The sequence below is a fragment of the Branchiostoma floridae genome, chromosome 11 (genome assembly GCF_000003815.2).
Source record: "Branchiostoma floridae strain S238N-H82 chromosome 11, Bfl_VNyyK, whole genome shotgun sequence".
NCBI lineage: Eukaryota > Metazoa > Chordata > Leptocardii > Amphioxiformes > Branchiostomatidae > Branchiostoma > Branchiostoma floridae.
This window is the reverse complement of record NC_049989.1, coordinates 16,282,679-16,301,327: the sequence shown is the minus strand read 5'-3', so window position 1 is coordinate 16,301,327 and position 18,649 is coordinate 16,282,679. Positions and strand designations below refer to the sequence as shown.

The 18,649-nt window shown below is 39.4% G+C and overlaps 1 protein-coding gene across 6 annotated transcripts in view; it reads right to left on the bottom strand.

The window, feature by feature from the left end:
- Positions 1–18,649, bottom strand: part of LOC118426496 (serine/arginine repetitive matrix protein 2-like) — a 155,702-nt gene that overhangs the window by 52,973 nt on the left and 84,080 nt on the right. The window lies entirely within an intron of this gene.

Here is an 18,649-nt window from a genome sequence, read left to right as displayed (position 1 = left end):
CATTTCCCTCTGAATGATTTACGCGCCATGAATACACAATACGGCTGAGTTGTTAAAATTCAAGGTAAGTCATGAGGTCAACAACCCTGCATACACGACTTGATCTCCAGACTTTTGGGGATTACACCTAAAATTAGATAGACTTATTGACTAGATAACAGCACAAAAATAGCTCTGTTCATCATGCCATAAGGTACGACTGATAAAGGTAGAATACTGTTAAACCATATGAAGACCTGCAATTTTTTTACACTTTCAAAGCAGATTTATTATGTATGCATGTTGTTTTTGCTCCGTTTTTATTCTCCTTCTTTTCCTAACAAATAAGGTCAATTTCTTGCACAAGATGGTTATCACCATCGGATGGTTCATTGTGAAGAAGCAGACACCCTGCGGTGTTTGCTTTTTAATGAAGCAAGTGGCAGGACAGAGCTGTAGGGGCTGGTCTCAAGAATAAACGTAGCAGAAGTTTGTTAGGCTAGACCAAATGAAGGTAAACATTATGTATCTGCTTGCTAGTGTATTTTTGAAAACAATTGCACCTTCTTGCAATTGCCATTATATAAACAAAGTTTTGTCCATCGGGGCATTGGTAAAAATAATATAACTTCAGCTGCAATTGTCAGAAATGGGTGAGGTACTAACAAAATAAATCTTAAAAACACAGAGAACGAGAAGGGTACCAATGGAGAAGACTGGTTGCCAGATCTTCTGTGGTGGTCTAAATTGTTACACTAAGAGGTAGATGGGATGACTGAAATTAGTACATACACATCAAGAAAAATTCATAGTCCTGAGAAAAACTAATTGAACCATCCTGGCATGATAACTGTTGATATCCCAATACCCTGAAAATTCTAATCCATATCACTGACTGAGGATGACATTCCTCTGTCAAGGTACAAATTTGTTAATGTTCTCCCCCATGGGACAATTTGATATTTGATCTAAATCACTGTTCAGAACTGATTTTCCACGAGCGATTAGAAGATTTCCGTAATTGCTGTTACCCTGCTCCAAACTCAACATAAACATATATCTCTGCTTCCCGGTCTCACTGGAGAATTTGTAATCAGCGCCAAACAGCTGGTACAGGAAACAACAACACCGCATTTCACACGCACAGCAGACGAGCCGCAACCAATCAAATTTGAAAAAGTCTAAACATTTCTCAGCGTACATTCAAGCAGAACGATCCTCATCTGCGTCAAACCTAACCTTGTAAATGCACACTTGGAAATGGGGCCCTCTATGGGGAAAATGAGGCAAAGTAAAAAGCCAGGAAATGTATTTCAAAGTAGCTATGATACATCTTGAAATAAAATTTACATCTTACATGGAGTAACTTCTGCAATCAACACCAGCTCTAGAAACTAGAAAAACAGTATTTGCCTGCTGTAATGACAAATCCAGTTTTAAGAAAGGGCATCAATTAAATTTGGATCGCATAAAAACTATACAGTAAATTTGGGTGTGTTTCAGATGCTTAAAGCACACTGAAAGTACACGAAAGGCAATTCTTGTTCCATGTTCAATGAAAAGCCTGCCTGCAATACAAACTCTGAGTTATGACACAAATATCTGGGTTCACAGTGGAATATTGTACAGTGTAATGTCCAAATTGTTACTAAGCCTACTGGAGAGAAGTTGGTGGACAATACATTGGATGAAAGCACTTAACCCAAATATGAAGGTTAATTACAGATGACCTCAATTTCAACGACAGTTTGACAATTTAACTGGAGTTGTGTGATGAAAGAGTGTGTACATTATACTTGTGTCCATCTGTATGTATTCTACTTTATGGCTACTTGACTGAACTAAACCATCAGCAATATTACTTCACAGAATATGGTCAAGGGCGGAGTTGCATCTCCATCACTTCTGCACAACTTTACACCTTTAAAATGAAGGGTGACGATGATGACATAAGGACAGTTTAGATTTGAATTGAGCACTCTGTTGCATGACAGACTCATTCCCAGGGGCAAATATTGCGTGGAGGAGCTTTTAGCATGATTCGTTTCCAGGAAAGGAGCTGTAACGCAGAGGTGCTCGGAAGGTCATCTTTTTCTGGAACATCTGAATCGAAATGAATTACTCTTAAGTCGTTGACCCGTTTTTATTCATCCCCAAAAGGAAACACTTTACTAGAGTGAATACACTCATGTTTACTTGACAACATGACAGAGTATTTCAGTTAGCTAAGGGCACAACCCGCGTACGTGCAAATACGTGCCAAAACCTGGGCAATCTTTTGGGAACTGTAAGTGGTAAGTTCCGCCTCCGTATGAACTCGTAGGGAATCCAACACATATTGGAGCATGTAGACACGCTGTAGAACTTTATGTGCAGGCAAAACTTTGTGTGCCATCGGGCTGCGGATCAAACTCCGGCCAACGGATCTATGAAATTCGATACATATGGCCAAGCTGCAGGGTTGCGTCACCGCTTGTGCCACAGGGACATGCATCAATACTTAGCACTTGATATAAACAGGTTTAAATGAGATGAGTAGAAGTCCAGCACGAAATCAATCCAATGCATATCATTTGTCTAAAAGCATGTGCTGCTCCCAGTGACCCATTACATGTAAATGCTATGGTGGACTCTTCCATTTTCGTTCCCGTAGAAACACAAGATGGCTAATCTAGCTAATGTATTGCACTGTAAATGACACTGAATACCTCAAATCTACAATTTCTTTGTCCTATTTATTACAAGGTTTCCGCTGTAGGTCAAACAGATGCATGAAGATCAGAGCTATTTAAATAAAGGAACAGCAAACTGCTGTTTTTAAGTCAATAATTTGCAATGCAATTTGATTTTTTACAGCAAAGTGTAACAATCAATTGCTTTTGATCAACAACCATTGTAACAATGGTGCAAGTTAGACAGATTTTTTCTGCAAAGCAATTGCATGTATCATGTCTGTACGAAGTCCCTGATTCTGTATTGTCCAGAGAATTTGGTCACATGCTACCGACTGTGCCCCACTGTCAACGGGCAGGAACGGACTCCGCACTCTCGGACTTGCCTCAGCTTATCTCTAAATGGTACGCTCGTGCGCTACTTACCAGTATCTTTATAAGAAATCTACCAACACTTTGACATACATCACTACTTCTGACCATTTTGAGAACTTCATCTATGTAGCCGTAAATTGCACAAGACCAAATTCTCACAGGAGTCTGCCCATGCCCTAATACCTGATGGCGACAGTGTAATCCTACTCATACATCCTTTCTTCAGGTTTCAGATTGTCTTAGTGATAAGGTGCTGAAATGCCTTCCAGGCTAAATATAGCAGCCACTTAATCATGTGGCAACAGTCCCCTTCCGATCAATCACTTCTGTGGTAAACTGTGAGGTTGTATATTGTGAGCTTTAATTTGGAAATATGGATAATGCTTATTTTGTTCAAAATGTTAGCATTAAACAAATGTTTAAGTCCTTCCTGAAGAAAATGGTGCATTGGGTGGAGCCCATCTCTGTTTTTGTAGCCCTGGGGCACACAGTCACATTTTCTGCAATCACTACAGCAGGGGGGTTAGTTCATTGGTACAACTTTACAAGTAGTGTTCTGTGTGTTCAAATACCATAATTACACTTTGCCAAATACAGTGAGCTAAGCAAAGAAAGCAGCATGCACCTTTTTTTTAAAGTCTGATACATGCTGCTTTCTCTGCTTAGCAAACAGCATTTGGGAAAGGCAGGGATCAGACTCACAATCTACCAAATGCAAGGCAAAAATGTAGTAGGTCAAAACATTAGCGAGTCCTTAATGTAAAAGCTGCATGACAAACTGATTTGTTATGGTCAAAAACAATAAGAAAATAAAGAGCCATGCTGGTAATTAACAACATATTTTGTACCAAAAGCACCTTTTCAAAAGAATGTCATAACAGCATCATTCGTCAGAGGAAATGTTTTGTTTGGCAGACGATCATTAATCAACTGGATGTTAAGCTGTCTTTCTTTATACAAATTATCAACTCATTTCTCAAAAGATGAAAGGGCGGAACCTGTGGGTGGGTTTAGTTCTAAAGGTTACCTCATTTCTTATGGGACATAACCAGAGAGTTTCATTACAGAAGACAAAGTGTTAATCCATCAAAATGAATATCTATTGACAGACATTACAATGTTAGACATGTATTCCAGTTTATTCTATTCAGCAGGGGCCAGTTTTATCAAAATATACTAGTATCAAAGTGTGCTTCTTATTAATTCATAAATCATCCAAGGGTCTGAATGTGCTGTAAAGGTTAAGTATGCCATTACCTTTGTAACAAATATGAATGAAATGAACCATGTTTCTGTGTCCAGAAAAGACAGGACCTAGTCTTCTGAGATTGCAGTCAAACCTGCCCAAGTGACCACCTCTTCTTAGCGACCACCTGGCCATTACGACTGTTTTCTCTCGGTCCCGAAAGTTTTCCCTATTGACGTAAGGATTAAGCGACCTCTTCGCATTGACCACCTGGCCAACACGACAACAACCACCAAAAATTGGGACCAAATACATTTTTTTGTACTTGCCCATAACGACCGCATCATTTTCGAATCTTGACGTGTCATCAATTTTCAGTAATAACGTGCGATTTTGTGACATGTGCATGTGGTGAGTCTATACTCTTCTAACCGACCACCTGACCAAATCGACCGCTTTTGCCCGGTCCCCCTGGTGGTTGTCTTGAGCAGGTTTGACTGTATTGGTACAAAGTGTTGGTAAAGGTAGTCCTGTATAATCACAATGTCGTGGTCTTTTTGAGACAAGTGCATAAGTGTAGAAATGACATTACAATTTGATAATCATATTAGTTGCTGACGTCAGTGATACAATCTCACAAAAACTACATTTGCAACAGGAAGCAAAGATATTAGATCTAATACAAAATCTGTATCGGCTAAATTTAGACCATATTATCCTTATTGTATTACCTGTCATGTCAGTCGTCAAAATGCTGCTAGACAAGTATCCTTATGACATAAGCTATAGAGTTCTTTAAGAAAAACAATCAAATTAATGACATACTGTCAACGGTTGTACTGTAAAATGTATTGTAGAAGACAGAAGAATTAAATAGAATGTCACTAAAAAAACAATTGTAAAGTGCAAGTTACTACCAATAATATTTTCACACAAAGATTTGAGCAAGAACCTTCCTACAGAGTAATTATGACTTTCTTAATCGTTTATGACACTTCCTCCATATGAGGGATGCTTAAGTGCATCAGTCAAACACGATTCCACATTCGAGGACAACGCCACTTTTATCTCCAGCTGTCACATCCGAAATGTCAGGAAACAAATCATCGTATGAAGAACAGAAAAGTCAAGATGTTCCGTCGGGAGATGCCGTGATTCAATGTGAACGTCGAGGAACATTTGCCTCGAGTGCCCCAGGCGTTATCGTAAGCTGTACCACGCATTCTTCATAACGGACCGCGCTATATTTCAATGGCATTGGCACAGCATACATGTAATCTATCAAAAGAGTTTCAAATAGCAGGAGACTAGAATGAACTACATTGTACATGTATGGTACCTAACTCTATTGTGATATGATTCTGAGTCCCGAAATCTGCCCCCTTTCAAGGCCCCAGGGAAAGGGACCCATGTTCATTGTAAATTTGTATGTTACTATAATAATTACTCTCTGAGACTGTAACTTGGAAGGATTTCATAATGGCATTACACTTTACATGGAAATTGTAACATGGATACATTATACCTGAATTCTGAATCAGTGACTACAAAAGAATTATATCATAATTGCTTTATACAGTTTGCATTACGGTTTCGGATTTATACTCGATATATATAATTATTCAAGAAATTGATATTGTATGCACTGTAATTTCACTCTTGAGGCATGCATGATATACATGACCAACAATCTACTTCAGTCTGTTATCCAGACAGCTTATAGAATTTGGAAAAAAAAAGTTGCACGTCTTCCAGACAAGCCATCACCAGACCATTTTATTTGCTCATAACACTTTGTTTTCTTGCTGCTCAGATCCTGCGAAGAAAGCTCACGACACGTTTAGCGATCAAAGGGCACGAGCACTGAAACATTGCAGGCGTTACGGCATACTAAGAGCATCCGCCTAGCATGCAAGTACACAGAGAGATCTGTGTTAAATTGATCAGCATCTTATCTCCTTTCACGCCCATACTGTTGACATAGGACAGAGGCCATGAGATTGATGATGGTGCAGAAGCAATGCAGAGACAGTCTGACTGGATACATCCTGCTAAGGGTCATCCATAAGACCTCCGAATAGATGTAGGCATTTACAAAGACAACGCTTCACGTAACACTCTTATTAGGGGTATCGTCTAACTTGCATACCCTTTTACCGCGGGTTGGATGATTGATCACACCATCGGTACACCGCGGAGAGAGCATGACTGCTACTCGCCACACGAGCGCATACTTTGGGTCTTAGATGTACGGGTTCAACCCCGAGATTCCCCGACGCGAATCTATCACGCGCCACTCCCTAACCTTTCGTCTGGAGATTCACGCACAGCGGGTCAGCGTAATGTCACCAGTCAAGGAAAAGTTACAGCTCTGTGGGGGATCTGTGATGGGATCTGAAAGGACTTAAGATAGTTGGAGGTTAGAATCTTCTTGGCACTTCCAGTGAACTATTTTTTGGGGGGATGATACATTGTAACAAGGGAGAGGATACAAATGATCATTCCTGACTTTTGCAGTACCTGGAAACTTAAGTTTCCAAAGGAAAACTTATTGTTTTAGCTGGCCTGTCGTTTGCGAATTCCAACATTAGCCACTCAAAACTCAGAACGACTTGATAACCTCATGAAATGTGAATTGCATATCTTTAAAAATTGCTATAATGCAGGCACCAGTAGCTCAGCCGGCAGTGCAACTTTCTACGACACTGGATGATGAGGGTTTGTGTCCCACCTCAGATGTTTTTTTTTATCTCTTCTTCTTTTTTTCCCTTTTTAGACAAATATCTTCATGCTTTCATTATGCTAACAGCTAGGGTATTGCATGTTTGACATATTTCTTTCTCCCCTTTGGAAACATCCTGTATTTTCATTGAAAATGTGGCCTTTCTAGTTGAATTAAACTTTTTATCCTTCATGAGTTTATTCTGAACACTCTTCCCTTAATACATGAAAAATTCTGACTGTACCCTCAGTTTATCGAATACTTAAATGACGGTGCAAATTGTCTATGAAACGAACATTTAAAATGCAAAAGGTTGTGCTTAACAAAGCCAATATTTCTCATCTTTGATTGTATCAATATTTGCAGCCATCCGATTGTTTCCAGTGGTTTCTAGTATCTTATTTAGAAAGATTGAATGGAACATTAACTGGGACTTTAATCATTGGACTTTCTTCCAATACCAATTATGCGTCCAAACCACAGAATGGGTTTCCGATATAGAAGTGGTGGTACCGGCATAACAAAGACATCAGAAAGCAATCAGCAAAATCAAAGGCTTACAATGGAACAGATTCTGAAGAAATGTACCTTCCTTATAAGTTCTCTGCCTCTCCCACAAATTATAAGCATAACTCAAAAATCGAGGCACAGCTTCCTAGTTTGAAGCATTTCTCTAGATCTCAAATCATTCATTCATTCATTAATTTCCAGGTACACATTCATAGAAGACTTATATTTGACATCTATGCTTCAAAATCTGAGTTGTGTTTATCATTTCTGGTTGAGACTGAGAACTTATTGATCACTCCTCGTACTTTCTTAATAAAGAAGGTTCTGGTCATTGTTGTGTTAAAAAATACAAACACAACAAGACAAGACCACAGACAAAAGATACAAAAACCAGAAGTTCTGCTGCAATAGCAAGCTCACACACCAGGGGGCCAAAAATAACCTTGACCATTGTTTTCTCAACACCTGACCACATACTAATATATCACTACAATCCGTACAAAGATTCTAAAAATATCCTGACCATAAATATCTAGAAACACAATCATACAGACACACACATATACATGTACATGCACACCAAAAACAATAGCTTCATTTATCATGGAGGCAATCACCCCCACACTTGATGGCTATGTGACACCTGTCACACATTCGTTACTACCTTTGTTGACAGGACTAGAGCTGACACATTACCCTGCGTTTCCAATATTGCAAAGTGCTGTGGTTACTGTAACAGGAAAGCATCAATTTTCTCGGCACCAGAAAGGCTTTTCAAAGATTACTTCCGAGAAGGTTTGACAGAAATTCAATTTTAACTCGACAGTGTGCCCAACCATGTTTGGGCCAGATGGTAAGTTGTGAATGAGAAACTATTATTAAAACTGGGGACACAATAAATCTGGACTGACAGTCTGATTCTGCATGGGAAAATAACATTTTTCTAAGTAGATGGACCAAATGAATTAATCACTGGCCAAAAGCATAGTATAACAAAATGTTACCAATATCTTGGTATCAATTGGATGTCTTTGGTGAGTTTGAGCAAATGAAGCATATTTCCCTTTAGTACTAGTAGTTGGTATTCTGCATCATGATGTAACATCATCAGTTTCAGATAATGTCCAAAATAGAATTTCTTTAAAACCAAGATGGGTAACGATTTTTCTTCATGGTATTGTACCATTTCTAAATACATAGTATCCCGTTGTTTGAGTAAATGCTAGTTGGCATATCTTATTACCTGGATGTCTAACCTTCATCGACATATCATACCTTTACTTTGATGTTTAACAAATCATAATTCATTGTAAGCAAAACTTCTTGAAGGGATGGCAATGGGAGAGGGCTTTTTCAGGAAGACTCTACACCTTACTTTGATGATCAAAAAATCATAATTCATTTGAAGCAAAAAATTTTTGAAGAGGTGGCTTTTGTAGAACTTCTTCAGGAAGACTCTACACCTACCTCTGACATTTTGATCGGGCACCCGGATACCAAATATGGCAAGACAGACCGACTCTCGGTCCCAGTCACGCACAGGTAACCAAGAACTGCATCACAATGGAAATCAATAACCAAACTGCCTTTGTGGGAACTGTCCAAGCATGGGTCGTTTAATCTAACTGCACTGACGTAATTGTCTATGGTCAATGTAGCTGAAAGTCAGCATTTACAGTATCATTGTTGGATCGATGACTGTCTCTCGTGTCCTGAAGAATGAGGACATGTAGAAAGGGAATGCCTTCGTGCATAAACTACTGAATACTGTTAACACAGTCAGCACTTCTCATATGATATCCTGGTGACGCCTAGGAAAAAATGGAACAGTTATGTTTCACGTTTCCTGAAACAAATAAGGGTTGGTAGGTAACGAACTATCTTTTGTTAATCTTTTTTTAAAAAACTTTGGGCAAAACTCTTGTCATTGTGATACAATACACTTTAACAAAGTAAAGCTGAAATGCTTGAGGACACTATCTTATATTTTCAATGTCAAACTTTAATGTTGTGTATTAGAAGTCTGTGGAAACAGCTTTCACTAGATAGGACAAGCTGTTTGTAGGCAGTTGAATAGGAAGCAGGCTGAATAAAAATTCTGACTGGAAACTAGGTAACTACATAATGTACATAGCCCACAACCCAAAAAAGGCTAGGGTTGGTCAGAAAACAGAAAACATGAGATACAGTCATGTATTTTTTCCAAGCTCTGAGCTGTTGGCCAGCTACTATATATGTTACATCTGACAAATGCTATCTTTGGGCTGGTTCAAACTTGAGCATATATTCAAATCAGTATGAGTTCAGTATAAACATTTTTTGTCGTAGATAAAGTTTGCAGCTGATAAAATAATATTTACTGTACTATACCCAGCTGCAAAGTGGTAGCGGTAGTTTTAAAAGTGACCTTCTTACTCTACGAAATTTGAGCACTCACAACTGACTTTCAGCACCAGGGACAGGTACCGTACAACCTTCTGTGTCTTGCGATAAGAGACTTCAAGTTTCACGGGAAAAGGTCAATGTTACAAAATGTTTCAGGAAGTCTAGATGCCCCTGTACGTGGTCCAATCACTAGAGAAATGACAACCATGGGGCTTGAACCGTTTTAACGTGTGAATCCCGAATGTGTCAGTGATGCAGAGAGGTTGAAGCGGTGGGGTGTTAGCGTTGACATTTCATGTGAGCTTTACAGTGGGAGCAAATCAACTTGTGTTAGACATACTGCAGACTGGGAAAACTTTTCACCAAGGAACTGCATTGTGTATTTTGCTTGTTTAGGATGCCCGGTAAGGCTTAGGTCACATCTCAAAACCGGGGCCCGGTCTGGATGTTTTAAGAAACGAAAAATTACAATGTATACCTAGAAATATATACAAGTCATGCCCATGGATCTTATTTTGACATTTTGTATATTTTGATATCTTTCATATCATTCTTTTTGCTCCCAAAGCTGCCCAGCCCGGCCCCGGTTTTGAAATGTGACCTACAAATGTAAGCCTAAACTGCCACCCCAGGTTTGTACTGAAAAGTACAAGCTGCATATCCGGACAGATTTATTTGATCCACTTACACCGGGTAGAGCCCCTACTCTTTTCGATAAGTGCGGTGGAAACTTGCTCAAGGTGTGTCTCTCCTCGAACACGAGACCTACATTTAACGTCCTATCAGAGGGATGGTCCTAACCAAAGCTAGGTACTCATTTTCACCGGGATAAAGTTACATGTAGGAGGGTTGTGTTAAGAGCCTTTCCCAAGGAGACAAAATTGGTGGCACATCAATGGATTCAAACACCCTGTCAAGTGTACCACACAACCTTACTATACTCACAAAAGGAAAAATGACAGGGAAAATGCAAGCCCAATCCTGCCTAGCAGCAAGGACTAAGTGCTTCGCCCTCTGAACGTCCTACAAAGTCAACGCTCACCGCGGCAGATGCCATAGGTGAAAATCAAGCAATTGAGAAAAATTGCATGGATAAAAAGTGCAATTTCCATCATCCTGTTTTGAGGACAAACAGCATGCTGGATTGCTTTGAGCACTCTCCAAAGCCTCCGCTTTTCCCCGGGTTGCCGTGAGTGCATCACCCATGCAGAGGTGTGAGTACATCTATGGCAGTGCAGGGCATTTGTCTGGATCATGTCTGGTTGCCGGTGTAATAGCCTAGCGGGTAGAGTGCTCCTTTTGCATTTGGGAGGTCATCGGTTCAAATCCCTGTCGGGTCATACCAAATACTTTGCAGGGTTCTAGCCAGCATCCGTCCTTCTGTCCTTTGACAGAGTTTTGCCCATTCTGTCCCATGACAAAATTGAACCAAGGTATGTCTACCAGCAAATCTTGTCTCTCAAAATAAACTAGGAAAAAGGAACTAGCATCTCAGAGGGTCTATATTTCTTTTTTTTACTGTTTTTTTTAAGTGTCTGCTGCAGTGCACTTAAGGTGGTATCTCACTGCACTTGGGGCAACGGTGCACTACAGGTTCACTGCGGCACTGTACAGTTGTGTTATTTTCACCAATTTTTTTATCAAATAGATATTGCATGATACACAAAAATGTGGCTTAGAAGACAACAAAATACACAAAACATAAGAAAATTTGTTGTTTTTCATCTCTGAAATTCATTTAAGAGTCTTTCAAATCCCGCAGTGCCACACCTGGTGCCCCAGTGAGAAACCACCTCGAGAGTATATTACTTCTTCACTGGTAGTTTTAAGCCATAAAGGGTAATGGTGCCATTAACACAACTTGTTCACTTCAGTAGGCCATAACTGCATTAAGTCATGTGCAGTTATTGATTATAGATATCGGACTCAAAAATGTGCTGACACACCCGACAACCTTCAAGTTGGTGAAATGCTTCAAGCATGAAAACTGCACACTGTACTTCAGATCATCACATCCCTCATCAGAGCTGCCATTAAAAATCCATAAAGACTTTAGATATCAATATTTTTGGTGGCATAATGGCTAAGGGTGTTTTGCCAAGATCCCAGAGGTAGTACTGGGTTTGTATTCCCTCACATGCCACTGATGTAGGCATGGGTAATGGTACAGAAAATTCAGATCGAGGATCAGGTCCAGGTCCAGGTCCAGAGGATCAGGTCCAGGTCCGGACCTAAACCTGGACCTAATTGTTTGTGGATGGGGATGGGCATTACTCAAAACAATATTACTTTTGTTACTCCACTTATGTGCAAAAATGGGTACCTGATTTCATTTGGGGAGGAAAAGGGCAGTTCAAGGAGAGTGCTAGGCTTTGTGCACTAGACACAGTGGATGCCAGTCCCCACTGCCCCTTGGGCCTCAAAAAAGTTATGGGACACACCTTTCTAAATGTACCTTTAACATGTCAATACTTTCTCCATTCTTTGAGCACAGCATTAACAAGATCTAGAGTTTTGGTCGAAAAAGTGCAGTCTGTGAATAACTCTACTATCATTCTTTTCCACCTACAGCTTAAATAATGACAAGATGGCTCTTTTTGACATCACCGGAAGGGAAGCAGTGAATCAATGTATTGATTGTGTGCTAAACACACATGCTGAGTAAACAGTTTTGCCCTGTCATCCTTTTGTCCTGCAAATATATTCACCACTTCATTGAAAAAGGATAAAGATTGATAAAGCCATTGTGGATTGTACTCTAATAGAAAGGCACTAAAATAAAGCAGAGTCATTAAAAAAGGGCAGTTTAGACATTGACAATCAGTTGCTACATGTACATGCAAAATGTATGCATTCAACATCATCTTAAAATGCTTCATTTCGTAGTTGCTTGGATGTTTTTGATGTATGCACTACAGCTTTTCAAACGTCTTCTCAAGCAAGTTTAAGGAAAACTTGCAAAATGAAATTTTGCATGTCATCGGCAACTTCAATGTGACCTCTGATCAGTTAAATTCACTTAAGAGCTATATGTATTTTTCCACTGGTCTTGACAGAGAAGACAGATATATTACAAATTTACTGTACTGCGGAAATTCCACAAGCTCTTCACGATAATCTGGATAGTGCTGTTAGTACTTATACCCCCGTCACATTATCCACGATCTTCAGACATATCGATAGAAGATCGGCCATATCTAAGATCGACAGAGAGTTGCGCATAGTTTTCACCCGAAAACCATCCCTGTCACATATAAGCCATACTTTGTACCTTGTACAATTGTTGTGCAATAAAGTTATTATTATAAGCGAGGCTCGGGCGATTGCCGCAAAATCGATCGATTTTCGACAAATGTGACAGGGGTAAAAGAACTGTGGCCCTTTCCAGTAGAATACCTATTAGGTGAGTGACAATAGCTGTTATTCAAGCTCACGACTTCTTCGTCTACAGGCAGGGCTGCTATCTACTGGACTATGCATGCATATGCTACTCGCATTATATATGGCTGATACGAGGAAAAGTACAGGTGTCCTGTCATTTGACTCTACATGTGTAAGTCCTGTACGGGCAGTAAAATCTAAATTTAAATCTAAATTTACATGTATTTTGCTCTTTTACAGCTCTTTACAGCTCCACTTTCATTGTCAGCATCTCCCATGAATGCATCTTGTCTTCACAATCTGTAGTCCCTATCAACTACAAAATTCCAGAATGATCTCTCCTATACCCTAATGCCCATCTAGTGCCGCCACCTCTCAATCTCACTGACCTAAAACCCACGCAAAAAACGAGCCAGTCATCTACCACCCGAATGTCACCCGGCAAACTCCCACCCTACGAAAATCAATTTTCCATTTCCAAGCCTAGGGACCCGCTTTGTATTTTCCGTCTCCCCGACACGTCGGAAAGGTCATCGCTCGATGGCCGTGAGCGTCAATTTATTGCGGGGCTGTTCTGAGTGGGATTTGTCTGATAGGAAGCACATTAGGTATCTCTGCGAACATGTACCTCTTAATGAATCTCACGTGGTGAGATTCACTCAGCATCAAACTTTGCAAAGCCTTTCCTCTTCCAGGGAATGACTCACTGATGTTGCATGAATTTTCAACTATAAAGCTTTCTTCCCTTTAGATACTTAATGCATTACAAATACTAGTAGCAACAAATATCAGATGAAAAAATTCTATTAATCACAATTGTTGTCTTTTCAAATTTACCAAAAAATGCTGACTACATACGTGTGGTAAGCATCTAACAGCAGGGCAATGCAATTTTCATTTTGTAATATCTGGAATTTAATCACGCAACTGCACAGGTTACATTTACAGGCTATATCACAAATAAAACACATAAACACCAGTAAAAGTCCAGTGTAAAAAATGTAACTGCAAGAGGGAGTCGAAATTTTCAACAAATGCCTCCTGTAAATTTGACAATGGAATAGTAGACAGGTTTGACACATGATGAGAACGAGAGAATGAGAATGGTTTATTTTGTAGAACATATCATAATATTTCTGTAACAACTGCCTCCTCCAAATTTGACATTGGAATAACCCATAATAGACAGGTTTAATACAATGAGAATGAGAGAATGGTTTATTTTGTAGAGCATGATATATATTTCTGTGAACTATCTTTCGTGCTGATTGTGCAGATGGTTCAAAATAGGTCACTCAATGCTGCCATCTGGACCTGACATATATCTCTGTGTAATCTATATACCAGAGCGCCAGTCCACAAACCTAATCAAGTCTCCATCCTTGATCTATAATTTACCTTGTACTCATCTGAAAAGGAGATTGACGGCTTTTCTTTCAGCTGAATGCTTCAAGTGAGACTCTTTTGATTAAATTTTCAGATAAGTAGATTTTTTTGGTGGCTGATAAAGTGATATCCATTTTTTTTAAATACATGTATGACAAAACAAATGGCTGACCAGTACACTTTTATTATTAGGTCACACCAATTCATTTTCATGGCTAATAGATATTCTTAAGGCTTTCTACCTGGAAATTGTCATTTTGACCCTCCATTGTATTCTCATTAATGAACTACAAACTGTAAAAAAGAATGGTATGAATTTTGATAGATGGGCATGAAAGAATTCTAGATATGATTTTTTCAGCCATATGGAAGTCATCAGGTTTTGTTGCCCCTAATATTTTTTTAAAGGAGAAAATACAGCACTTTGGTACATACCACTGCCATGAAGCTATGTTTTTTTGTGTGTGCATAATCATGATGGTATATATAGAGAGACAGACTTAAAGAAACTAAATATCCAAGGGAGGAAGGTTTATTCTATGCACTATTGTTGTAAGTCTAAAGACTTTGAAGGTTTGTTGACATTGGTAGCCATGGCCTCACCAAGGAAAGGAGTCTATCTCATTTCAAAAGTCGCATTTCGCATGCAAGGGTAACAAAAGTGCACAGCTGGATGTATTATATACATGTACAAAGCATGACAAGCATGTGTTTATTTTGATAGGTATGCTATCTTTCAGAGGGCTGGAATACACACCTGCATGCAATAAATAATTCAATTTTTTCCAACCTCCCTTCCATTAAAAAGATGAGCTTGAATGATGACCAAATGCTATTTTAATTTGCTGTTTTGAATATTAACAGCATTGCCAAAGTATTCAAGCAGTCAAAGCCAGGTTCCTTGCATTCATGTCTTACTATGCCTGCTGTTGTATTCAAACCACAATGTGACAGCCTTGTACTATCAGATACATGCAACTTAAAAACACAATATAGGATAGGGGAGAGGTAAAATACAGGACAGTCCATTTTGTGCAATCATACATTGTAAGAGTTACAGAAAATGAGAAGTCACTAATGAAAAGTCAAAGTCTATTGCACAACGTTATGATGCTCAATTCTCAACAAATGAAAGATTTAATAATAAATAAATCAGCTTTCCTTTGGGAATTTTCTAATCCTCAAAACTTTGAAATCTTTGAAATCTTTATTCATTATACCACATCGCAGACTTGAAACATCAAGTCTGAATTATGATTTTACATACGGATACACACGTTACTGGAGAATTGCTTAAGACACAAAGAGTTACAATGTAACTTTGAAATATAAGTATAAAATGGGCTAGGTTGAGACAGAATGTAAAGTGTGTGGTATTAAGCACCATGCATGCAGTTCTTTTACCTCCAAGACGTGCCCTTGAATGTCCTTGGGCAGCAAAGGTGACCTGTATCATGCTAAAGGTTAACACAGTCGCCTCTCCAAAGGTCTTTGCCATATTTTACACTTCACATGTGCCAGGACCTTTTACACTGACCAACCAATCACCAGTCAACAGTAAAGTACATCTTCCAACCAAATACAGAATAAAGTTAGACTTAGAGAGTGAGAAATCATGGCTTCTAATTGTATTGATGGCTAACTGGTTGTTGTTGCTAAAATGAAGACATTTTTTTCAATCTTCTTGTCTAATCCAGGACCCATTCCTTCAATCCTGGTAATTGAAATTTACTTGTTGGAACAGAAAGAAATTTGAATGGATGAAAATATGCTTTTGAAGTTTTGGTAGCTGAAAGTGACAGATTTGACTAAAGAAATTGACAATATTGGCATCCAAACAATGAAAAATACTTAAAGGCTTGAGACAGCTCTGGCCCAAACTCTGAGTGAACTCTTGACTTCCATGTAACATGTAGTGCAAAATTGTTACAATTATGAAACCAACGTCATTACCAACGTGAAGGGCAATAAGACATGTATGTCTGACCAGGACTCTAGCCAGCGTCCGTTTTTCCGTCAATTGACGGAAATTTGTTGCGTCTGACGGAAAAATTTTCAAACCAATCCGTCAACCTTGATGGACAAAAATCCTTGGTGGAAGCTTCAGGCGGCTTGGGGACGCCGTCCACGGCCGTAAAAGCCACACACTGTTTGTTTTGCTATTGTTATGATTGTTGACAATGTGTGTCGGTGCCCTTTTGCATACGATAATCTCATTAAAACCCGTTTTTCAAGGTCTCAGTTCAGTCCTTCTAATTAATTTTCGCGGTTTTCGCGACGATTGGAATTGGCTGACGGAAAAAAGTTTCGAGCTGGCTAAAGCCCTGTGTCTGACAAAACTGGGCTCAACTTGACAGATTGGCTACACTGTAAGTCAAATACTGTCAGGCTTGAGCTCAACACTGTTACAAATGACAGAGTATTAAACACTAAAGCCCACTGGATTTTACTGGGTTGGAAATGTCTGCTTGATGGACATGAAGCTGATGGTTTTCTCTGTGTGCTCATTAATCTTTTAACATTTGCATTCCTCATTCCATTCAGCTAACCCTCAGATAACCCTCAGCGAGTGAGTGTGTGAGTGTTGAGTGTTGAGTGTGTGTGAGTGAATGAGCGTTGAGTGTGAGTATTGAGTAAGTGAATGAGTGAATGAGTGTTGAGTGTGATTGAGTGATTGAGTGATTGAGTGATTGAGTGAGTGAGTGAGTGAGTGAGTGAGTGAGTGAGTGAGTGAGTGAGTGAGTGAGTGAGTGAGTGAGTGTCACAGTGACTGACTGACTGACTGAGTGACTGACTGAGTGACTGACTGACTGAGTGACTGACTGACTGAGTGACTGACTGACTGACTGGGTGACTGACTGACTGAGTGACTGACTAACTAACTGATAGGACTTCAGAGGTCTTCAGAGGTACATGAAAACTTTATCAAGTCCTTTGACATGACAGTGCGTACATTTCAGCTCATCAAAGCTATATCGTCATGTGGCCTAAGATCCCAAGCTACTGATATATGACTGCTTATAGGCTTACCAAACACTGGTCTGATGAATTCTGATGAATTCTAGATCTCCAATTTTCTTTGGAACATACACCTTTTTTTGCACCTATCACCCCTAGAGGCTTCTCTAAGTGTTAGAGCCCAATACTGATAGGTCCCAAACTACTCAAGGCACTAAGACAGAGATCTGTCTTGTCTTATAGCTTGTTAGAGCTAACTGTTTCAACTTAGGATGTATGGTTCCCTTGTGGGTATTTCATCAAGCAGTTCATCAAGTAAGATAGAATAGAAGTTGAACAAACTGCAAGTCAATCAATCTATTGCCATAAACTTACCAAAAAGTACATTATGTACATTGATACACACGGTCTCGAATTCTGCAATATTATGCAGTCATTACAACACCATTGAGATGCATGAAACTTTGAAACAGTAACCACAACATTTATAGTTTGTAGTTTGTTTGTAAAACAGTAAACAATTGTCTTCTGTATAAGATATACAGACATGTAAGATATCAGTACTAAAAAGCAGTAACAAAATGCAGCTTTTCAAAACCACAGCATGTCCTGTATGCACCGGTAGAATACGTCATGCACATGTTGATGAATAGGTGGGCAGACATTCGCAAACTTATGACAGTTCAGCTTGGATTCCCTCCAACAGTCGCTCGTATTTCTCATCATTACAGATTTCATGCCTGGAGCCCCAGGCTTATTCCCTGACTACATGTCTAGTGGACTGTCACAGTCTATAGCTCATGATAATCCTGGCTTCGCTGCATGTATTCTGAGCGCCTGTAAGTGAAGACGTGTTATGACCTTCACCATTTCACAAGGTCATGTAACATTACTCGTTCCTTTGTTCATTCGGACCCTTGTAGTGCCTATAGCTAGCGGCGCTTCTCAGCACATATTGGCAGCAAGTTTTCCTTAGTGTTTCAGTACCAGGGTTATATATTTTTACAAGGAAGTCCTCTAGCCCTTTTCAAATTTAACATGCTCAAGGCACCTCTTTGTACACGGGGCCTCCCATTTTACGCCATTTTCTAAAGA